Raw genomic sequence first — 25,889 nt, forward strand, 5'->3', positions numbered from 1 at the left:
GGTTTTTTACTCCTCTCAACAGCCCAAACAAGTTTCTAAAAGGATGAGTTTGCAACTACTTTACTTTTGGAGAAAATTCAAAACATTCATTATTCAATAGGGCCCAAACTATCAAAAACCAGCGGTTTCAATGAACACACATTTCTTGGCAGAATCATGCAGGACTGAAATTTTTGATGTTTTTCTACTCCTCTCATGAGCCCAAACAAGTCTCTAAAAGCATGAGTTTGCAACTACTTTACTTTTGGAGAAAATTCAAAACATTCATTATTCAATAGGGCCCAAACTATCAAAAACCAGCGGTTTGAATGAACACACATTTCTTGGTAGAATCATGCAGGACTGAAATTTTTGATGTTTTTCTACTCCTCTCATGAGCCCAAACAAGTCTCTAAAAGCATGAGTTTGCAACTACTTTACTTTTGGAGAAAATTCAAAACATTCATTATTCAATAGAGCCCAATAGCAAAAACCAGCGTTTTGAATGAAGAATCACATTTCTTGGTAGAATCATGCAGGATTGAAATTTTTGATGGTTTTTTACTCCTCTCAACAGCCCAAACAAGTTTCTAAAAGGATGAGTTTGCAACTACTTTACTTTTGGAGAAAATTCAAAACATTCATTATTCAATAGGGCCCAAACTATCAAAAACCAGCGGTTTCAATGAACACACATTTCTTGGTAGAATCATGCAGGACTGAAATTTTTGATGTTTTTCTACTCCTCTCATGAGCCCAAACAAGTCTCTAAAAGCATGAGTTTGCGACAACTAAATAATGTACCATTATCATTGTTATCAGTTATTTATAGGCTTTCAATTCCAGATATTTGGTCTACATGCAACATAAAAAAAATAGGAGATTTGTATAATGGGTCTTTCTTCTCCTTCAGCGAAATTAAATTAAACTTTAATCTCCCCTCTTCAGAATTCCTTTTCTTCACAGTTCTTAAAGATCATATAAAAAAATTTATTAACCTCAAACCTCTAAATTTGGACATATTGGCCTTATTCATGGGAAACTTAGAAAAGAGAAGCGTCTGGAACTTAAAAAATATATACAAAATTTTTAATAGAGATACAGTTATATTAAAAACGGCATATATGAAACGTTGGGAGACTGATTTAAATATATCTCCCTCACTAGAACAATGGCAAGATGCCCTCAAACTTTCTTTTACCTCAACAATCTCGATGTCGTTACGCGAATCCTACTATAAATTAGTTGCAAGATGGTATTATACTCCATCGAGGTTGTTTTTTATAAATCATGGCACCTCCAACTTATGCTGGAGGGAGTGTGGATCAGTAGGGAATTTATTCCACATATTTTGGGGATGCCCAAAAGTTAGGAGCTTATGGAGAGAGGTTTCGGTTCATATAGATACATTCTTAGGTAGGAGGTTAGTTATCTCTCCTAGTATGGCTCTCTTGCTCCTGGACCTGGAACATTTAGACTTTTCATCAATCCTTATGATAGCACATATTTTACTGGTAGTGAAAAACTCCATAGCAGCTCATTGGAAGAAAATTGATTCTCCAAGGTTTGATGATATATTTCATAACCTTGTGATTCATAGTGCATTGGAAAGGCGCTTTGCTTTCCAAAACAATTACTTGGACAAATATAATAAGAAATGGGATGCTTGGAACAAGCTTTTTATTACTTAACGGTACTTCTAGAAAATTATGCTACGGTTTGACGAATCCAGGTGAGACTATATTTCATATTCTATATTTTAAGTCTGACGTTCAGTTCTTAGATATAGCTTTAAATCAGAAATTAGCTTAAGTCTTGATAATGATCATACAGTTTGTGTCATTGTCTAATGTATTGATATTTCTTATGTTTTTGCATAAACAAGGTACTCTCATTGAGTTTCTATTGTATTTCCTTTCCCTTCCTTTCCTTTGTTCCCCCTACCTATTTTCCTCCCCTTTTTATGTTTGTTTAAATCTTGGAAAATTCTAATAAAAATTATTGGAAAATAAAAGCATGAGTTTGCAACTACTTTACTTTTGGAGAAAATTCAAAACATTCATTATTCAATAGAGCCCAATAGCAAAAACCAGCGTTTTGAATGAAGAATCACATTTCTTGGTAGAATCATGCAGGATTGAAATTTTTGATGGTTTTTTACTCCTCTCAACAGCCCAAACAAGTTTCTAAAAGGATGAGTTTGCAACTACTTTACTTTTGGAGAAAATTCAAAACATTCATTATTCAATAGGGCCCAAACTATCAAAAACCAGCGGTTTGAATGAACACATTTCTTGGTAGAATCATGCAGGACTGAAATTTTTGATGTTTGTCTACTCCTCTCATGAGCCCAAACAAGTCTCTAAAAGCATGAGTTTGCAACTACTTTACTTTTGGAGAAAATTCAAAACATTCACTATTCAATAGAGCCCAATAGCAAAAATCAGGTTTTGAATGAAGAATCACATTTCTTGGTAGAATCATGCAGGATTGAAATTTTTGATGGTTTTTTACTCCTCTCAACAGCCCAAACAAGTTTCTAAAAGGATGAGTTTGCAACTACTTTACTTTTGGAGAAAATTCAAAACATTCATTATTCAATAGGGCCCAAACTATCAAAAACCAGCGGTTTCAATGAACACACATTTCTTGGTAGAATCATGCAGGACTGAAATTTTTGATGTTTTTCTACTCCTCTCATGAGCCCAAACAAGTCTCTAAAAGCATGAGTTTGCAACTACTTTACTTTTGGAGAAAATTCAAAACATTCATTATTCAATAGGGCCCAAACTATCAAAAACCAGCGGTTTCAATGAACACACATTTCTTGGTAGAATCATGCAGGACTGAAATTTTTGATGTTTTTCTACTCCTCTCATGAGCCCAAACAAGTCTCTAAAAGCATGAGTTTGCAACTACTTTAATTTTGGAGAAAATTCAAAACATTCATTATTCAATAGAGCCCAATAGCAAAAACCAGCGTTTTGAATGAAGAATCACATTTCTTGGTAGAATCATGCAGGATTGAAATTTTTGATGGTTTTTTACTCCTCTCAACAGCCCAAACAAGTTTCTAAAAGGATGAGTTTGCAACTACTTTACTTTTGGAGAAAATTCAAAACATTCATTATTCAATAGGGCCCAAACTATCAAAAACCAGCCGTTTCAATGAACACACATGTCTTGGTAGAATCATGCAGGACTGAAATTTTTGATGTTTTTCTACTCATCTCATGAGCCCAAACAAGTCTCTAAAAGCATGAGTTTGCAACTACTTTACTTTTGGAGAAAATTCAAAACATTCATTATTCAATAGAGCCCAATAGCAAAAACCAGCGTTTTGAATGAAGAATCACATTTCTTGGTAGAATCATGCAGGATTGAAATTTTTGATGGTTTTTTACTCCTCTCAACAGCCCAAACAAGTTTCTAAAAGGATGAGTTTGCAACTACTTTACTTTTGGAGAAAATTCAAAACATTCATTATTCAATAGGGCCCAAACTATCAAAAACCAGCGGTTTCAATGAACACACATTTCTTGGTAGAATCATGCAGGACTGAAATTTTTGATGTTTTTCTACTCCTCTCATGAGCCCAAACAAGTCTCTAAAAGCATGAGTTTGCAAGTACTTTACTTTTGGAGAAAATTCAAAACATTCATTATTCAATAGAGCCCAATAGCAAAAACCAGCGTTTTGAATGAAGAATCACATTTCTTGGTAGAATCATGCAGGATTGAAATTTTTGATGGTTTTTTACTCCTCTCAACAGCCCAAACAAGTTTCTAAAAGGATGAGTTTGCAACTACTTTACTTTTGGAGAAAATTCAAAACATTCATTATTCAATAGGGCCCAAACTATCAAAAAACAGCGGTTTGAATGAACACATTTCTTGGTAGAATCATGCAGGACTGAAATTTTTGATGTTTTTCTACTCCTCTCATGAGCCCAAACAAGTCTCTAAAAGCATGAGTTTGCAACTACTTTACTTTTGGAGAAAATTCAAAACATTCACTATTCAATAGAGCCCAATAGCAAAAATCAGGTTTTGAATGAAGAATCACATTTCTTGGTAAAATCATGCAGGATTGAAATTTTTGATGGTTTTTTACTCCTCTCAACAGCCCAAACAAGTTTCTAAAAGGATGAGTTTGCAACTACTTTACTTTTGGAGAAAATTCAAAACATTCATTATTCAATAGGGCCCAAACTATCAAAAACCAGCGGTTTCAATGAACACACATTTCTTGGTAGAATCATGCAGGACTGAAATTTTTGATGTTTTTCTACTCCTCTCATGAGCCCAAACAAGTCTCTAAAAGCATGAGTTTGCAACTACTTTACTTTTGGAGAAAATTCAAAACATTCATTATTCAATAGAGCCCAATAGCAAAAACCAGCGTTTTGAATGAAGAATCACATTTCTTGGTAGAATCATGCAGGATTGAAATTTTTGATGGTTTTATTACTCCTCTCAACAGCCCAAACAAGTTTCTAAAAGGATGAGTTTGCAACTACTTTACTTTTGGAGAAAATTCAAAACATTCATTATTCAATAGGGCCCAAACTATCAAAAACCAGCGGTTTCAATGAACACACATTTCTTGGTAGAATCATTCAGGACTGAAATTTTTGATGTTTTTCTACTCCTCTCATGAGCCCAAACAAGTCTCTAAAAGCATGAGTTTGCAACTACTTTACTTTTGGAGAAAATTCAAAACATTCATTATTCAATAGAGCCCAATAGCAAAAACCAGCGTTTTGAATGAAGAATCACATTTCTTGGTAGAATCATGCAGGATTGAAATTTTTGATGGTTTTTTACTCCTCTCAACAGCCCAAACAAGTTTCTAAAAGGATGAGTTTGCAACTACTTTACTTTTGGAGAAAATTCAAAACATTCATTATTCAATAGGGCCCAAACTATCAAAAACCAGCGGTTTGAATGAACACATTTCTTGGTAGAATCATGCAGGACTGAAATTTTTGATGTTTTTCTACTCCTCTCATGAGCCCAAACAAGTCTCTAAAAGCATGAGTTTGCAACTACTTTACTTTTGGAGAAAATTCAAAACATTCATTATTCAATAGAGCCCAATAGCAAAAACCAGCGTTTTGAATGAAGAATCACATTTCTTGGTAGAATCATGCAGGATTGAAATTTTTGATGGTTTTTTACTCCTCTCAACAGCCCAAACAAGTTTCTAAAAGGAAGAGTTTGCAACTACTTTACTTTTGGAGAAAATTCAAAACATTCATTATTCAATAGGGCCCAAACTATCAAAAACCAGCCGTTTCAATGAACACACATGTCTTGGTAGAATCATGCAGGACTGAAATTTTTGATGTTTTTCTACTCATCTCATGAGCCCAAACAAGTCTCTAAAAGCATGAGTTTGCAACTACTTTACTTTTGGAGAAAATTCAAAACATTCATTATTCAATAGAGCCCAATAGCAAAAACCAGCGTTTTGAATGAAGAATCACATTTCTTGGTAGAATCATGCAGGATTGAAATTTTTGATGGTTTTTTACTCCTCTCAACAGCCCAAACAAGTTTCTAAAAGGATGAGTTTGCAACTACTTTACTTTTGGAGAAAATTCAAAACATTCATTATTCAATAGGGCCCAAACTATCAAAAACCAGCGGTTTCAATGAACACACATTTCTTGGTAGAATCATGCAGGACTGAAATTTTTGATGTTTTTCTACTCCTCTCATGAGCCCAAATAAGTCTCTAAAAGCATGGGTTTGCAACTACTTTACTTTTGGAGAAAATTCAAAACATTCATTATTCAATAGAGCCCAAAAGCAAAAACCAGCGTTTTGAATGAAGAATCACATTTCTTGGTAGAATCATGCAGGATTTAAATTTTTGATGGTTTTTTACTCCTCTCAACAGCCCAAACAAGTTTCTAAAAGGATGAGTTTGCAACTACTTTACTTTTGGAGAAAATTCAAAACATTCATTATTCAATAGGGCCCAAACTATCAAAAACCAGCGGTTTGAATGAACACATTTCTTGGTAGAATCATGCAGGACTGAAATTTTTGATGTTTTTCTACTCCTCTCATGAGCCCAAACAAGTCTCTAAAAGCATGAGTTTGCAACTACTTTACTTTTGGAGAAAATTCAAAACATTCGCTATTCAATAGAGCCCAATAGCAAAAATCAGGTTTTGAATGAATAATCACATTTCTTGGTAAAATCATGCAGGATTGAAATTTTTGATGGTTTTTTACTCCTCTCAACAGCCCAAACAAGTTTCTAAAAGGATGAGTTTGCAACTACTTTACTTTTGGAGAAAATTCAAAACATTCATTATTCAATAGGGCCCAAACTATCAAAAACCAGCGGTTTCAATGAACACACATTTCTTGGTAGAATCATGCAGGACTGAAATTTTTGATGTTTTTCTACTCCTCTCATGAGCCCAAACAAGTCTCTAAAAGCATGAGTTTGCAACTACTTTACTTTTGGAGAAAATTCAAAACATTCATTATTCAATAGAGCCCAATAGCAAAAACCAGCGTTTTGAATGAAGAATCACATTTCTTGGTAGAATCATGCAGGATTGAAATTTTTGATGGTTTTTTACTCCTCTCAACAGCCCAAACAAGTTTCTAAAAGGATGAGTTTGCAACTACTTTACTTTTGGAGAAAATTCAAAACATTCATTATTCAATAGGGCCCAAACTATCAAAAACCAGCGGTTTCAATGAACACACATTTCTTGGTAGAATCATGCAGGACTGAAATTTTTGATGTTTTTCTACTCCTCTCATGAGCCCAAACAAGTCTCTAAAAGCATGAGTTTGCAACTACTTTAATTTTGGAGAAAATTCAAAACATTCATTATTCAATAGAGCCCAATAGCAAAAACCAGCGTTTTGAATGAAGAATCACATTTCTTGGTAGAATCATGCAGGATTGAAATTTTTGATGGTTTTTTACTCCTCTCAACAGCCCAAACAAGTTTCTAAAAGGATGAGTTTGCAACTACTTTACTTTTGGAGAAAATTCAAAACATTCATTATTCAATAGGGCCCAAACTATCAAAAACCAGCCGTTTCAATGAACACACATGTCTTGGTAGAATCATGCAGGACTGAAATTTTTGATGTTTTTCTACTCATCTCATGAGCCCAAACAAGTCTCTAAAAGCATGAGTTTGCAACTACTTTACTTTTGGAGAAAATTCAAAACATTCATTATTCAATAGAGCCCAATAGCAAAAACCAGCGTTTTGAATGAAGAATCACATTTCTTGGTAGAATCATGCAGGATTGAAATTTTTGATGGTTTTTTACTCCTCTCAACAGCCCAAACAAGTTTCTAAAAGGATGAGTTTGCAACTACTTTACTTTTGGAGAAAATTCAAAACATTCATTATTCAATAGGGCCCAAACTATCAAAAACCAGCGGTTTCAATGAACACACATTTCTTGGTAGAATCATGCAGGACTGAAATTTTTGATGTTTTTCTACTCCTCTCATGAGCCCAAACAAGTCTCTAAAAGCATGAGTTTGCAAGTACTTTACTTTTGGAGAAAATTCAAAACATTCGCTATTCAATAGAGCCCAATAGCAAAAATCAGGTTTTGAATGAATAATCACATTTCTTGGTAAAATCATGCAGGATTGAAATTTTTGATGGTTTTTTACTCCTCTCAACAGCCCAAACAAGTTTCTAAAAGGATGAGTTTGCAACTACTTTACTTTTGGAGAAAATTCAAAACATTCATTATTCAATAGGGCCCAAACTATCAAAAACCAGCGGTTTCAATGAACACACATTTCTTGGTAGAATCATGCAGGACTGAAATTTTTGATGTTTTTCTACTCCTCTCATGAGCCCAAACAAGTCTCTAAAAGCATGAGTTTGCAACTACTTTACTTTTGGAGAAAATTCAAAACATTCATTATTCAATAGAGCCCAATAGCAAAAACCAGCGTTTTGAATGAAGAATCACATTTCTTGGTAGAATCATGCAGGATTGAAATTTTTGATGGTTTTTTACTCCTCTCAACAGCCCAAACAAGTTTCTAAAAGGATGAGTTTGCAACTACTTTACTTTTGGAGAAAATTCAAAACATTCATTATTCAATAGGGCCCAAACTATCAAAAACCAGCGGTTTCAATGAACACACATTTCTTGGTAGAATCATGCAGGACTGAAATTTTTGATGTTTTTCTACTCCTCTCATGAGCCCAAACAAGTCTCTAAAAGCATGAGTTTGCAACTACTTTAATTTTGGAGAAAATTCAAAACATTCATTATTCAATAGAGCCCAATAGCAAAAACCAGCGTTTTGAATGAAGAATCACATTTCTTGGTAGAATCATGCAGGATTGAAATTTTTGATGGTTTTTTACTCCTCTCAACAGCCCAAACAAGTTTCTAAAAGGATGAGTTTGCAACTACTTTACTTTTGGAGAAAATTCAAAACATTCATTATTCAATAGGGCCCAAACTATCAAAAACCAGCCGTTTCAATGAACACACATGTCTTGGTAGAATCATGCAGGACTGAAATTTTTGATGTTTTTCTACTCATCTCATGAGCCCAAACAAGTCTCTAAAAGCATGAGTTTGCAACTACTTTACTTTTGGAGAAAATTCAAAACATTCATTATTCAATAGAGCCCAATAGCAAAAACCAGCGTTTTGAATGAAGAATCACATTTCTTGGTAGAATCATGCAGGATTGAAATTTTTGATGGTTTTTTACTCCTCTCAACAGCCCAAACAAGTTTCTAAAAGGATGAGTTTGCAACTACTTTACTTTTGGAGAAAATTCAAAACATTCATTATTCAATAGGGCCCAAACTATCAAAAAACAGCGGTTTCAATGAACACACATTTCTTGGTAGAATCATGCAGGACTGAAATTTTTGATGTTTTTCTACTCCTCTCATGAGCCCAAACAAGTCTCTAAAAGCATGAGTTTGCAAGTACTTTACTTTTGGAGAAAATTCAAAACATTCATTATTCAATAGAGCCCAATAGCAAAAACCAGCGTTTTGAATGAAGAATCACATTTCTTGGTAGAATCATGCAGGATTGAAATTTTTGATGGTTTTTTACTCCTCTCAACAGCCCAAACAAGTTTCTAAAAGGATGAGTTTGCAACTACTTTACTTTTGGAGAAAATTCAAAACATTCATTATTCAATAGGGCCCAAACTATCAAAAAACAGCGGTTTGAATGAACACATTTCTTGGTAGAATCATGCAGGACTGAAATTTTTGATGTTTTTCTACTCCTCTCATGAGCCCAAACAAGTCTCTAAAAGCATGAGTTTGCAACTACTTTACTTTTGGAGAAAATTCAAAACATTCACTATTCAATAGAGCCCAATAGCAAAAATCAGGTTTTGAATGAAGAATCACATTTCTTGGTAAAATCATGCAGGATTGAAATTTTTGATGGTTTTTTACTCCTCTCAACAGCCCAAACAAGTTTCTAAAAGGATGAGTTTGCAACTACTTTACTTTTGGAGAAAATTCAAAACATTCATTATTCAATAGGGCCCAAACTATCAAAAACCAGCGGTTTCAATGAACACACATTTCTTGGTAGAATCATGCAGGACTGAAATTTTTGATGTTTTTCTACTCCTCTCATGAGCCCAAACAAGTCTCTAAAAGCATGAGTTTGCAACTACTTTACTTTTGGAGAAAATTCAAAACATTCATTATTCAATAGAGCCCAATAGCAAAAACCAGCGTTTTGAATGAAGAATCACATTTCTTGGTAGAATCATGCAGGATTGAAATTTTTGATGGTTTTTTTACTCCTCTCAACAGCCCAAACAAGTTTCTAAAAGGATGAGTTTGCAACTACTTTACTTTTGGAGAAAATTCAAAACATTCATTATTCAATAGGGCCCAAACTATCAAAAACCAGCGGTTTCAATGAACACACATTTCTTGGTAGAATCATTCAGGACTGAAATTTTTGATGTTTTTCTACTCCTCTCATGAGCCCAAACAAGTCTCTAAAAGCATGAGTTTGCAACTACTTTACTTTTGGAGAAAATTCAAAACATTCATTATTCAATAGAGCCCAATAGCAAAAACCAGCGTTTTGAATGAAGAATCACATTTCTTGGTAGAATCATGCAGGATTGAAATTTTTGATGGTTTTTTACTCCTCTCAACAGCCCAAACAAGTTTCTAAAAGGATGAGTTTGCAACTACTTTACTTTTGGAGAAAATTCAAAACATTCATTATTCAATAGGGCCCAAACTATCAAAAACCAGCGGTTTGAATGAACACATTTCTTGGTAGAATCATGCAGGACTGAAATTTTTGATGTTTTTCTACTCCTCTCATGAGCCCAAACAAGTCTCTAAAAGCATGAGTTTGCAACTACTTTACTTTTGGAGAAAATTCAAAACATTCATTATTCAATAGAGCCCAATAGCAAAAACCAGCGTTTTGAATGAAGAATCACATTTCTTGGTAGAATCATGCAGGATTGAAATTTTTGATGGTTTTTTACTCCTCTCAACAGCCCAAACAAGTTTCTAAAAGGAAGAGTTTGCAACTACTTTACTTTTGGAGAAAATTCAAAACATTCATTATTCAATAGGGCCCAAACTATCAAAAACCAGCCGTTTCAATGAACACACATGTCTTGGTAGAATCATGCAGGACTGAAATTTTTGATGTTTTTCTACTCATCTCATGAGCCCAAACAAGTCTCTAAAAGCATGAGTTTGCAACTACTTTACTTTTGGAGAAAATTCAAAACATTCATTATTCAATAGAGCCCAAAAGCAAAAACCAGCGTTTTGAATGAAGAATCACATTTCTTGGTAGAATCATGCAGGATTGAAATTTTTGATGGTTTTTTACTCCTCTCAACAGCCCAAACAAGTTTCTAAAAGGATGAGTTTGCAACTACTTTACTTTTGGAGAAAATTCAAAACATTCATTATTCAATAGGGCCCAAACTATCAAAAACCAGCGGTTTCAATGAACACACATTTCTTGGTAGAATCATGCAGGACTGAAATTTTTGATGTTTTTCTACTCCTCTCATGAGCCCAAACAAGTCTCTAAAAGCATGGGTTTGCAACTACTTTACTTTTGGAGAAAATTCAAAACATTCATTATTCAATAGAGCCCAATAGCAAAAACCAGCGTTTTGAATGAAGAATCACATTTCTTGGTAGAATCATGCAGGATTTAAATTTTTGATGGTTTTTTACTCCTCTCAACAGCCCAAACAAGTTTCTAAAAGGATGAGTTTGCAACTACTTTACTTTTGGAGAAAATTCAAAACATTCATTATTCAATAGGGCCCAAACTATCAAAAACCAGCGGTTTGAATGAACACATTTCTTGGTAGAATCATGCAGGACTGAAATTTTTGATGTTTTTCTACTCCTCTCATGAGCCCAAACAAGTCTCTAAAAGCATGAGTTTGCAACTACTTTACTTTTGGAGAAAATTCAAAACATTCGCTATTCAATAGAGCCCAATAGCAAAAATCAGGTTTTGAATGAATAATCACATTTCTTGGTAAAATCATGCAGGATTGAAATTTTTGATGGTTTTTTACTCCTCTCAACAGCCCAAACAAGTTTCTAAAAGGATGAGTTTGCAACTACTTTACTTTTGGAGAAAATTCAAAACATTCATTATTCAATAGGGCCCAAACTATCAAAAACCAGCGGTTTCAATGAACACACATTTCTTGGTAGAATCATGCAGGACTGAAATTTTTGATGTTTTTCTACTCCTCTCATGAGCCCAAACAAGTCTCTAAAAGCATGAGTTTGCAACTACTTTACTTTTGGAGAAAATTCAAAACATTCATTATTCAATAGAGCCCAATAGCAAAAACCAGCGTTTTGAATGAAGAATCACATTTCTTGGTAGAATCATGCAGGATTGAAATTTTTGATGGTTTTTTACTCCTCTCAACAGCCCAAACAAGTTTCTAAAAGGATGAGTTTGCAACTACTTTACTTTTGGAGAAAATTCAAAACATTCATTATTCAATAGGGCCCAAACTATCAAAAACCAGCGGTTTCAATGAACACACATTTCTTGGTAGAATCATGCAGGACTGAAATTTTTGATGTTTTTCTACTCCTCTCATGAGCCCAAACAAGTCTCTAAAAGCATGAGTTTGCAACTACTTTACTTTTGGAGAAAATTCAAAACATTCATTATTCAATAGAGCCCAATAGCAAAAACCAGCGTTTTGAATGAAGAATCACATTTCTTGGTAGAATCATGCAGGATTGAAATTTTTGATGGTTTTTTACTCCTCTCAACAGCCCAAACAAGTTTCTAAAAGGAAGAGTTTGCAACTACTTTACTTTTGGAGAAAATTCAAAACATTCATTATTCAATAGGGCCCAAACTATCAAAAACCAGCCGTTTCAATGAACACACATGTCTTGGTAGAATCATGCAGGACTGAAATTTTTGATGTTTTTCTACTCATCTCATGAGCCCAAACAAGTCTCTAAAAGCATGAGTTTGCAACTACTTTACTTTTGGAGAAAATTCAAAACATTCATTATTCAATAGAGCCCAAAAGCAAAAACCAGCGTTTTGAATGAAGAATCACATTTTTTGGTAGAATCATGCAGGATTGAAATTTTTGATGGTTTTTTACTCCTCTCAACAGCCCAAACAAGTTTCTAAAAGGATGAGTTTGCAACTACTTTACTTTTGGAGAAAATTCAAAACATTCATTATTCAATAGGGCCCAAACTATCAAAAACCAGCGGTTTCAATGAACACACATTTCTTGGTAGAATCATGCAGGACTGAAATTTTTGATGTTTTTCTACTCCTCTCATGAGCCCAAACAAGTCTCTAAAAGCATGAGTTTGCAACTACTTTACTTTTGGAGAAAATTCAAAACATTCATTATTCAATAGAGCCCAATAGCAAAAACCAGCGTTTTGAATGAAGAATCACATTTCTTGGTAGAATCATGCAGGATTGAAATTTTTGATGGTTTTTTACTCCTCTCAACAGCCCAAACAAGTTTCTAAAAGGATGAGTTTGCAACTACTTTACTTTTGGAGAAAATTCAAAACATTCATTATTCAATAGGGCCCAAACTATCAAAAACCAGCGGTTTCAATGAACACACATTTCTTGGTAGAATCATGCAGGACTGAAATTTTTGATGTTTTTCTACTCCTCTCATGAGCCCAAACAAGTCTCTAAAAGCATGAGTTTGCAACTACTTTAATTTTGGAGAAAATTCAAAACATTCATTATTCAATAGAGCCCAATAGCAAAAACCAGCGTTTTGAATGAAGAATCACATTTCTTGGTAGAATCATGCAGGATTGAAATTTTTGATGGTTTTTTACTCCTCTCAACAGCCCAAACAAGTTTCTAAAAGGATGAGTTTGCAACTACTTTACTTTTGGAGAAAATTCAAAACATTCATTATTCAATAGGGCCCAAACTATCAAAAACCAGCCGTTTCAATGAACACACATGTCTTGGTAGAATCATGCAGGACTGAAATTTTTGATGTTTTTCTACTCATCTCATGAGCCCAAACAAGTCTCTAAAAGCATGAGTTTGCAACTACTTTACTTTTGGAGAAAATTCAAAACATTCATTATTCAATAGAGCCCAATAGCAAAAACCAGCGTTTTGAATGAAGAATCACATTTCTTGGTAGAATCATGCAGGATTGAAATTTTTGATGGTTTTTTACTCCTCTCAACAGCCCAAACAAGTTTCTAAAAGGATGAGTTTGCAACTACTTTACTTTTGGAGAAAATTCAAAACATTCATTATTCAATAGGGCCCAAACTATCAAAAACCAGCGGTTTCAATGAACACACATTTCTTGGTAGAATCATGCAGGACTGAAATTTTTGATGTTTTTCTACTCCTCTCATGAGCCCAAACAAGTCTCTAAAAGCATGAGTTTGCAAGTACTTTACTTTTGGAGAAAATTCAAAACATTCGCTATTCAATAGAGCCCAATAGCAAAAATCAGGTTTTGAATGAATAATCACATTTCTTGGTAAAATCATGCAGGATTGAAATTTTTGATGGTTTTTTACTCCTCTCAACAGCCCAAACAAGTTTCTAAAAGGATGAGTTTGCAACTACTTTACTTTTGGAGAAAATTCAAAACATTCATTATTCAATAGGGCCCAAACTATCAAAAACCAGCGGTTTCAATGAACACACATTTCTTGGTAGAATCATGCAGGACTGAAATTTTTGATGTTTTTCTACTCCTCTCATGAGCCCAAACAAGTCTCTAAAAGCATGAGTTTGCAACTACTTTACTTTTGGAGAAAATTCAAAACATTCATTATTCAATAGAGCCCAATAGCAAAAACCAGCGTTTTGAATGAAGAATCACATTTCTTGGTAGAATCATGCAGGATTGAAATTTTTGATGGTTTTTTACTCCTCTCAACAGCCCAAACAAGTTTCTAAAAGGATGAGTTTGCAACTACTTTACTTTTGGAGAAAATTCAAAACATTCATTATTCAATAGGGCCCAAACTATCAAAAACCAGCGGTTTCAATGAACACACATTTCTTGGTAGAATCATGCAGGACTGAAATTTTTGATGTTTTTCTACTCCTCTCATGAGCCCAAACAAGTCTCTAAAAGCATGAGTTTGCAACTACTTTAATTTTGGAGAAAATTCAAAACATTCATTATTCAATAGAGCCCAATAGCAAAAACCAGCGTTTTGAATGAAGAATCACATTTCTTGGTAGAATCATGCAGGATTGAAATTTTTGATGGATTTTTACTCCTCTCAACAGCCCAAACAAGTTTCTAAAAGGATGAGTTTGCAACTACTTTACTTTTGGAGAAAATTCAAAACATTCATTATTCAATAGGGCCCAAACTATCAAAAACCAGCCGTTTCAATGAACACACATGTCTTGGTAGAATCATGCAGGACTGAAATTTTTGATGTTTTTCTACTCATCTCATGAGCCCAAACAAGTCTCTAAAAGCATGAGTTTGCAACTACTTTACTTTTGGAGAAAATTCAAAACATTCATTATTCAATAGAGCCCAATAGCAAAAACCAGCGTTTTGAATGAAGAATCACATTTCTTGGTAGAATCATGCAGGATTGAAATTTTTGATGGTTTTTTACTCCTCTCAACAGCCCAAACAAGTTTCTAAAAGGATGAGTTTGCAACTACTTTACTTTTGGAGAAAATTCAAAACATTCATTATTCAATAGGGCCCAAACTATCAAAAACCAGCGGTTTCAATGAACACACATTTCTTGGTAGAATCATGCAGGACTGAAATTTTTGATGTTTTTCTACTCCTCTCATGAGCCCAAACAAGTCTCTAAAAGCATGAGTTTGCAAGTACTTTACTTTTGGAGAAAATTCAAAACATTCATTATTCAATAGAGCCCAATAGCAAAAACCAGCGTTTTGAATGAAGAATCACATTTCTTGGTAGAATCATGCAGGATTGAAATTTTTGATGGTTTTTTACTCCTCTCAACAGCCCAAACAAGTTTCTAAAAGGATGAGTTTGCAACTACTTTACTTTTGGAGAAAATTCAAAACATTCATTATTCAATAGGGCCCAAACTATCAAAAAACAGCGGTTTGAATGAACACATTTCTTGGTAGAATCATGCAGGACTGAAATTTTTGATGTTTTTCTACTCCTCTCATGAGCCCAAACAAGTCTCTAAAAGCATGAGTTTGCAACTACTTTACTTTTGGAGAAAATTCAAAACATTCACTATTCAATAGAGCCCAATAGCAAAAATCAGGTTTTGAATGAAGAATCACATTTCTTGGTAAAATCATGCAGGATTGAAATTTTTGATGGTTTTTTACTCCTCTCAACAGCCCAAACAAGTTTCTAAAAGGATGAGTTTGCAACTACTTTACTTTTGGAGAAAATTCAAAACATTCATTATTCAATAGGGCCCAAACTATCAAAAACCAGCGGTTTCAATGAACACACATTTCTTGGTAGAATCATGCAGGACTGAAATTTTTGATGTTTTTCTACTCCTCTCATGAGCCCAAACAAGTCTCTAAAAGCATGAGTTTGCAACTACTTTACTTTTGGAGAAAATTCAAAACATTCATTATTCAATAGAGCCCAATAGCAAAAACCAGCGTTTTGAATGAAGAATCACATTTCTTGGTAGAATCATGCAGGATTGAAATTTTTGATGGTTTTTTTACTCCTCTCAACAGCCCAAACAAGTTTCTAAAAGGATGAGTTTGCAACTACTTTACTTTTGGAGAAAATTCAAAACATTCATTATTCAATAGGGCCCAAACTATCAAAAACCAGCGGTTTCAATGAACACACATTTCTTGGTAGAATCATTCAGGACTGAAATTTTTGATGTTTTTCTACTCCTCTCATGAGCCCAAACAAGTCTCTAAAAGCATGAGTTTGCAACTACTTTACTTTTGGAGAAAATTCAAAACATTCATTATTCAATAGAGCCCAATAGCAAAAACCAGCGTTTTGAATGAAGAATCACATTTCTTGGTAGAATCATGCAGGATTGAAATTTTTGATGGTTTTTTACTCCTCTCAACAGCCCAAACAAGTTTCTAAAAGGATGAGTTTGCAACTACTTTACTTTTGGAGAAAATTCAAAACATTCATTATTCAATAGGGCCCAAACTATCAAAAACCAGCGGTTTCAATGAACACATTTCTTGGTAGAATCATGCAGGACTGAAATTTTTGATGTTTTTCTACTCCTCTCATGAGCCCAAACAAGTCTCTAAAAGCATGAGTTTGCAACTACTTTACTTTTGGAGAAAATTCAAAACATTCATTATTCAATAGAGCCCAATAGCAAAAACCAGCGTTTTGAATGAAGAATCACATTTCTTGGTAGAATCATGCAGGATTGAAATTTTTGATGGTTTTTTACTCCTCTCAACAGCCCAAACAAGTTTCTAAAAGGAAGAGTTTGCAACTACTTTACTTTTGGAGAAAATTCAAAACATTCATTATTCAATAGGGCCCAAACTATCAAAAACCAGCCGTTTCAATGAACACACATGTCTTGGTAGAATCATGCAGGACTGAAATTTTTGATGTTTTTCTACTCATCTCATGAGCCCAAACAAGTCTCTAAAAGCATGAGTTTGCAACTACTTTACTTTTGGAGAAAATTCAAAACATTCATTATTCAATAGAGCCCAAAAGCAAAAACCAGCGTTTTGAATGAAGAATCACATTTCTTGGTAGAATCATGCAGGATTGAAATTTTTGATGGTTTTTTACTCCTCTCAACAGCCCAAACAAGTTTCTAAAAGGATGAGTTTGCAACTACTTTACTTTTGGAGAAAATTCAAAACATTCATTATTCAATAGGGCCCAAACTATCAAAAACCAGCGGTTTCAATGAACACACATTTCTTGGTAGAATCATGCAGGACTGAAATTTTTGATGTTTTTCTACTCCTCTCATGAGCCCAAACAAGTCTCTAAAAGCATGGGTTTGCAACTACTTTACTTTTGGAGAAAATTCAAAACATTCATTATTCAATAGAGCCCAATAGCAAAAACCAGCGTTTTGAATGAAGAATCACATTTCTTGGTAGAATCATGCAGGATTTAAATTTTTGATGGTTTTTTACTCCTCTCAACAGCCCAAACAAGTTTCTAAAAGGATGAGTTTGCAACTACTTTACTTTTGGAGAAAATTCAAAACATTCATTATTCAATAGGGCCCAAACTATCAAAAACCAGCGGTTTGAATGAACACATTTCTTGGTAGAATCATGCAGGACTGAAATTTTTGATGTTTTTCTACTCCTCTCATGAGCCCAAACAAGTCTCTAAAAGCATGAGTTTGCAACTACTTTACTTTTGGAGAAAATTCAAAACATTCGCTATTCAATAGAGCCCAATAGCAAAAATCAGGTTTTGAATGAATAATCACATTTCTTGGTAAAATCATGCAGGATTGAAATTTTTGATGGTTTTTTACTCCTCTCAACAGCCCAAACAAGTTTCTAAAAGGATGAGTTTGCAACTACTTTACTTTTGGAGAAAATTCAAAACATTCATTATTCAATAGGGCCCAAACTATCAAAAACCAGCGGTTTCAATGAACACACATTTCTTGGTAGAATCATGCAGGACTGAAATTTTTGATGTTTTTCTACTCCTCTCATGAGCCCAAACAAGTCTCTAAAAGCATGAGTTTGCAACTACTTTACTTTTGGAGAAAATTCAAAACATTCATTATTCAATAGAGCCCAATAGCAAAAACCAGCGTTTTGAATGAAGAATCACATTTCTTGGTAGAATCATGCAGGATTGAAATTTTTGATGGTTTTTTACTCCTCTCAACAGCCCAAACAAGTTTCTAAAAGGATGAGTTTGCAACTACTTTACTTTTGGAGAAAATTCAAAACATTCATTATTCAATAGGGCCCAAACTATCAAAAACCAGCGGTTTCAATGAACACACATTTCTTGGTAGAATCATGCAGGACTGAAATTTTTGATGTTTTTCTACTCCTCTCATGAGCCCAAACAAGTCTCTAAAAGCATGAGTTTGCAACTACTTTACTTTTGGAGAAAATTCAAAACATTCATTATTCAATAGAGCCCAATAGCAAAAACCAGCGTTTTGAATGAAGAATCACATTTCTTGGTAGAATCATGCAGGATTGAAATTTTTGATGGTTTTTTACTCCTCTCAACAGCCCAAACAAGTTTCTAAAAGGAAGAGTTTGCAACTACTTTACTTTTGGAGAAAATTCAAAACATTCATTATTCAATAGGGCCCAAACTATCAAAAACCAGCCGTTTCAATGAACACACATGTCTTGGTAGAATCATGCAGGACTGAAATTTTTGATGTTTTTCTACTCATCTCATGAGCCCAAACAAGTCTCTAAAAGCATGAGTTTGCAACTACTTTACTTTTGGAGAAAATTCAAAACATTCATTATTCAATAGAGCCCAAAAGCAAAAACCAGCGTTTTGAATGAAGAATCACATTTTTTGGTAGAATCATGCAGGATTGAAATTTTTGATGGTTTTTTACTCCTCTCAACAGCCCAAACAAGTTTCTAAAAGGATGAGTTTGCAACTACTTTACTTTTGGAGAAAATTCAAAACATTCATTATTCAATAGGGCCCAAACTATCAAAAACCAGCGGTTTCAATGAACACACATTTCTTGGTAGAATCATGCAGGACTGAAATTTTTGATGTTTTTCTACTCCTCTCATGAGCCCAAACAAGTCTCTAAAAGCATGAGTTTGCAACTACTTTACTTTTGGAGAAAATTCAAAACATTCATTATTCAATAGAGCCCAATAGCAAAAACCAGCGTTTTGAATGAAGAATCACATTTCTTGGTAGAATCATGCAGGATTGAAATTTTTGATGGTTTTTTACTCCTCTCAACAGCCCAAACAAGTTTCTAAAAGGATGAGTTTGCAACTACTTTACTTTTGGAGAAAATTCAAAACATTCATTATTCAATAGGGCCCAAACTATCAAAAACCAGCGGTTTCAATGAACACACATTTCTTGGTAGAATCATGCAGGACTGAAATTTTTGATGTTTTTCTACTCCTCTCATGAGCCCAAACAAGTCTCTAAAAGCATGAGTTTGCAACTACTTTAATTTTGGAGAAAATTCAAAACATTCATTATTCAATAGAGCCCAATAGCAAAAACCAGCGTTTTGAATGAAGAATCACATTTCTTGGTAGAATCATGCAGGATTGAAATTTTTGATGGTTTTTTACTCCTCTCAACAGCCCAAACAAGTTTCTAAAAGGATGAGTTTGCAACTACTTTACTTTTGGAGAAAATTCAAAACATTCATTATTCAATAGGGCCCAAACTATCAAAAACCAGCCGTTTCAATGAACACACATGTCTTGGTAGAATCATGCAGGACTGAAATTTTTGATGTTTTTCTACTCATCTCATGAGCCCAAACAAGTCTCTAAAAGCATGAGTTTGCAACTACTTTACTTTTGGAGAAAATTCAAAACATTCATTATTCAATAGAGCCCAATAGCAAAAACCAGCGTTTTGAATGAAGAATCACATTTCTTGGTAGAATCATGCAGGATTGAAATTTTTGATGGTTTTTTACTCCTCTCAACAGCCCAAACAAGTTTCTAAAAGGATGAGTTTGCAACTACTTTACTTTTGGAGAAAATTCAAAACATTCATTATTCAATAGGGCCCAAACTATCAAAAACCAGCGGTTTCAATGAACACACATTTCTTGGTAGAATCATGCAGGACTGAAATTTTTGATGTTTTTCTACTCCTCTCATGAGCCCAAACAAGTCTCTAAAAGCATGAGTTTGCAAGTACTTTACTTTTGGAGAAAATTCAAAACATTCGCTATTCAATAGAGCCCAATAGCAAAAATCAGGTTTTGAATGAATAATCACATTTCTTGGTAAAATCATGCAGGATTGAAATTTTTGATGGTTTTTTACTCCTCTCAACAGCCCAAACAAGTTTCTAAAAGGATGAGTTTGCAACTACTTTACTTTTGGAGAAAATTCAAAACATTCATTATTCAATAGGGCCCAAACTATCAAAAACCAGCGGTTTCAATGAACACACATTTCTTGGTAGAATCATGCAGGACTGAAATTTTTGATGTTTTTCTACTCCTCTCATGAGCCCAAACAAGTCTCTAAAAGCATGAGTTTGCAACTACTTTACTTTTGGAGAAAATTCAAAACATTCATTATTCAATAGAGCCCAATAGCAAAAACCAGCGTTTTGAATGAAGAATCACATTTCTTGGTAGAATCATGCAGGATTGAAATTTTTGATGGTTTTTTACTCCTCTCAACAGCCCAAACAAGTTTCTAAAAGGATGAGTTTGCAACTACTTTACTTTTGGAGAAAATTCAAAACATTCATTATTCAATAGGGCCCAAACTATCAAAAACCAGCGGTTTCAATGAACACACATTTCTTGGTAGAATCATGCAGGACTGAAATTTTTGATGTTTTTCTACTCCTCTCATGAGCCCAAACAAGTCTCTAAAAGCATGAGTTTGCAACTACTTTAATTTTGGAGAAAATTCAAAACATTCATTATTCAATAGAGCCCAATAGCAAAAACCAGCGTTTTGAATGAAGAATCACATTTCTTGGTAGAATCATGCAGGATTGAAATTTTTGATGGATTTTTACTCCTCTCAACAGCCCAAACAAGTTTCTAAAAGGATGAGTTTGCAACTACTTTACTTTTGGAGAAAATTCAAAACATTCATTATTCAATAGGGCCCAAACTATCAAAAACCAGCCGTTTCAATGAACACACATGTCTTGGTAGAATCATGCAGGACTGAAATTTTTGATGTTTTTCTACTCATCTCATGAGCCCAAACAAGTCTCTAAAAGCATGAGTTTGCAACTACTTTACTTTTGGAGAAAATTCAAAACATTCATTATTCAATAGAGCCCAATAGCAAAAACCAGCGTTTTGAATGAAGAATCACATTTCTTGGTAGAATCATGCAGGATTGAAATTTTTGATGGTTTTTTACTCCTCTCAACAGCCCAAACAAGTTTCTAAAAGGATGAGTTTGCAACTACTTTACTTTTGGAGAAAATTCAAAACATTCATTATTCAATAGGGCCCAAACTATCAAAAAACAGCGGTTTCAATGAACACACATTTCTTGGTAGAATCATGCAGGACTGAAATTTTTGATGTTTTTCTACTCCTCTCATGAGCCCAAACAAGTCTCTAAAAGCATGAGTTTGCAAGTACTTTACTTTTGGAGAAAATTCAAAACATTCATTATTCAATAGAGCCCAATAGCAAAAACCAGCGTTTTGAATGAAGAATCACATTTCTTGGTAGAATCATGCAGGATTGAAATTTTTGATGGTTTTTTACTCCTCTCAACAGCCCAAACAAGTTTCTAAAAGGATGAGTTTGCAACTACTTTACTTTTGGAGAAAATTCAAAACATTCATTATTCAATAGGGCCCAAACTATCAAAAAACAGCGGTTTGAATGAACACATTTCTTGGTAGAATCATGCAGGACTGAAATTTTTGATGTTTTTCTACTCCTCTCATGAGCCCAAACAAGTCTCTAAAAGCATGAGTTTGCAACTACTTTACTTTTGGAGAAAATTCAAAACATTCACTATTCAATAGAGCCCAATAGCAAAAATCAGGTTTTGAATGAAGAATCACATTTCTTGGTAAAATCATGCAGGATTGAAATTTTTGATGGTTTTTTACTCCTCTCAACAGCCCAAACAAGTTTCTAAAAGGATGAGTTTGCAACTACTTTACTTTTGGAGAAAATTCAAAACATTCATTATTCAATAGGGCCCAAACTATCAAAAACCAGCGGTTTCAATGAACACACATTTCTTGGTAGAATCATGCAGGACTGAAATTTTTGATGTTTTTCTACTCCTCTCATGAGCCCAAACAAGTCTCTAAAAGCATGAGTTTGCAACTACTTTACTTTTGGAGAAAATTCAAAACATTCATTATTCAATAGAGCCCAATAGCAAAAACCAGCGTTTTGAATGAAGAATCACATTTCTTGGTAGAATCATGCAGGATTGAAATTTTTGATGGTTTTTTTACTCCTCTCAACAGCCCAAACAAGTTTCTAAAAGGATGAGTTTGCAACTACTTTACTTTTGGAGAAAATTCAAAACATTCATTATTCAATAGGGCCCAAACTATCAAAAACCAGCGGTTTCAATGAACACACATTTCTTGGTAGAATCATTCAGGACTGAAATTTTTGATGTTTTTCTACTCCTCTCATGAGCCCAAACAAGTCTCTAAAAGCATGAGTTTGCAACTACTTTACTTTTGGAGAAAATTCAAAACATTCATTATTCAATAGAGCCCAATAGCAAAAACCAGCGTTTTGAATGAAGAATCACATTTCTTGGTAGAATCATGCAGGATTGAAATTTTTGATGGTTTTTTACTCCTCTCAACAGCCCAAACAAGTTTCTAAAAGGATGAGTTTGCAACTACTTTACTTTTGGAGAAAATTCAAAACATTCATTATTCAATAGGGCCCAAACTATCAAAAACCAGCGGTTTCAATGAACACATTTCTTGGTAGAATCATGCAGGACTGAAATTTTTGATGTTTTTCTACTCCTCTCATGAGCCCAAACAAGTCTCTAAAAGCATGAGTTTGCAACTACTTTACTTTTGGAGAAAATTCAAAACATTCATTATTCAATAGAGCCCAATAGCAAAAACCAGCGTTTTGAATGAAGAATCACATTTCTTGGTAGAATCATGCAGGATTGAAATTTTTGATGGTTTTTTACTCCTCTCAACAGCCCAAACAAGTTTCTAAAAGGAAGAGTTTGCAACTACTTTACTTTTGGAGAAAATTCAAAACATTCATTATTCAATAGGGCCCAAACTATCAAAAACCAGCCGTTTCAATGAACACACATGTCTTGGTAGAATCATGCAGGACTGAAATTTTTGATGTTTTTCTACTCATCTCATGAGCCCAAACAAGTCTCTAAAAGCATGAGTTTGCAACTACTTTACTTTTGGAGAAAATTCAAAACATTCATTATTCAATAGAGCCCAAAAGCAAAAACCAGCGTTTTGAATGAAGAATCACATTTCTTGGTAGAATCATGCAGGATTGAAATTTTTGATGGTTTTTTACTCCTCTCAACAGCCCAAACAAGTTTCTAAAAGGATGAGTTTGCAACTACTTTACTTTTGGAGAAAATTCAAAACATTCATTATTCAATAGGGCCCAAACTATCAAAAACCAGCGGTTTCAATGAACACACATTTCTTGGTAGAATCATGCAGGACTGAAATTTTTGATGTTTTTCTACTCCTCTCATGAGCCCAAACAAGTCTCTAAAAGCATGGGTTTGCAACTACTTTACTTTTGGAGAAAATTCAAAACATTCATTATTCAATAGAGCCCAATAGCAAAAACCAGCGTTTTGAATGAAGAATCACATTTCTTGGTAGAATCATGCAGGATTTAAATTTTTGATGGTTTTTTACTCCTCTCAACAGCCCAAACAAGTTTCTAAAAGGATGAGTTTGCAACTACTTTACTTTTGGAGAAAATTCAAAACATTCATTATTCAATAGGGCCCAAACTATCAAAAACCAGCGGTTTGAATGAACACATTTCTTGGTAGAATCATGCAGGACTGAAATTTTTGATGTTTTTCTACTCCTCTCATGAGCCCAAACAAGTCTCTAAAAGCATGAGTTTGCAACTACTTTACTTTTGGAGAAAATTCAAAACATTCGCTATTCAATAGAGCCCAATAGCAAAAATCAGGTTTTGAATGAATAATCACATTTCTTGGTAAAATCATGCAGGATTGAAATTTTTGATGGTTTTTTACTCCTCTCAACAGCCCAAACAAGTTTCTAAAAGGATGAGTTTGCAACTACTTTACTTTTGGAGAAAATTCAAAACATTCATTATTCAATAGGGCCCAAACTATCAAAAACCAGCGGTTTCAATGAACACACATTTCTTGGTAGAATCATGCAGGACTGAAATTTTTGATGTTTTTCTACTCCTCTCATGAGCCCAAACAAGTCTCTAAAAGCATGAGTTTGCAACTACTTTACTTTTGGAGAAAATTCAAAACATTCATTATTCAATAGAGCCCAATAGCAAAAACCAGGGTTTTGAATGAAGAATCACATTTCTTGGTAGAATCATGCAGGATTGAAATTTTTGATGGTTTTTTACTCCTCTCAACAGCCTAAAAGGATGAGTTTGCAACTACTTTACTTTTGGAGAAAATTCAAAACATTCATTATTCAATAGGGCCCAAACTATCAAAAACCAGCGGTTTCAATGAACACACATTTCTTGGTAGAATCATGCAGGACTGAAATTTTTGATGTTTTTCTACTCCTCTCATGAGCCCAAACAAGTCTCTAAAAGCATGAGTTTGCAACTACTTTAATTTTGGAGAAAATTCAAAACATTCATTATTCAATAGAGCCCAATAGCAAAAACCAGCGTTTTGAATGAAGAATCACATTTCTTGGTAGAATCATGCAGGATTGAAATTTTTGATGGTTTTTTACTCCTCTCAACAGCCCAAACAAGTTTCTAAAAGGATGAGTTTGCAACTACTTTACTTTTGGAGAAAATTCAAAACATTCATTATTCAATAGGGCCCAAACTATCAAAAACCAGCCGTTTCAATGAACACACATGTCTTGGTAGAATCATGCAGGACTGAAATTTTTGATGTTTTTCTACTCATCTCATGAGCCCAAACAAGTCTCTAAAAGCATGAGTTTGCAACTACTTTACTTTTGGAGAAAATTCAAAACATTCATTATTCAATAGAGCCCAATAGCAAAAACCAGCGTTTTGAATGAAGAATCACATTTCTTGGTAGAATCATGCAGGATTGAAATTTTTGATGGTTTTTTACTCCTCTCAACAGCCCAAACAAGTTTCTAAAAGGATGAGTTTGCAACTACTTTACTTTTGGAGAAAATTCAAAACATTCATTATTCAATAGGGCCCAAACTATCAAAAACCAGCGGTTTCAATGAACACACATTTCTTGGTAGAATCATGCAGGACTGAAATTTTTGATGTTTTTCTACTCCTCTCATGAGCCCAAACAAGTCTCTAAAAGCATGAGTTTGCAAGTACTTTACTTTTGGAGAAAATTCAAAACATTCATTATTCAATAGAGCCCAATAGCAAAAACCAGCGTTTTGAATGAAGAATCACATTTCTTGGTAGAATCATGCAGGATTGAAATTTTTGATGGTTTTTTACTCCTCTCAACAGCCCAAACAAGTTTCTAAAAGGATGAGTTTGCAACTACTTTACTTTTGGAGAAAATTCAAAACATTCATTATTCAATAGGGCCCAAACTATCAAAAAACAGCGGTTTGAA

Source organism: Dendrobates tinctorius, unplaced genomic scaffold (genome assembly GCF_039654945.1).
Source record: "Dendrobates tinctorius isolate UK_male_01 unplaced genomic scaffold, ASM3965494v1 ptg000037l, whole genome shotgun sequence".
NCBI classification, from domain to species: Eukaryota; Metazoa; Chordata; class Amphibia; order Anura; family Dendrobatidae; genus Dendrobates; species Dendrobates tinctorius.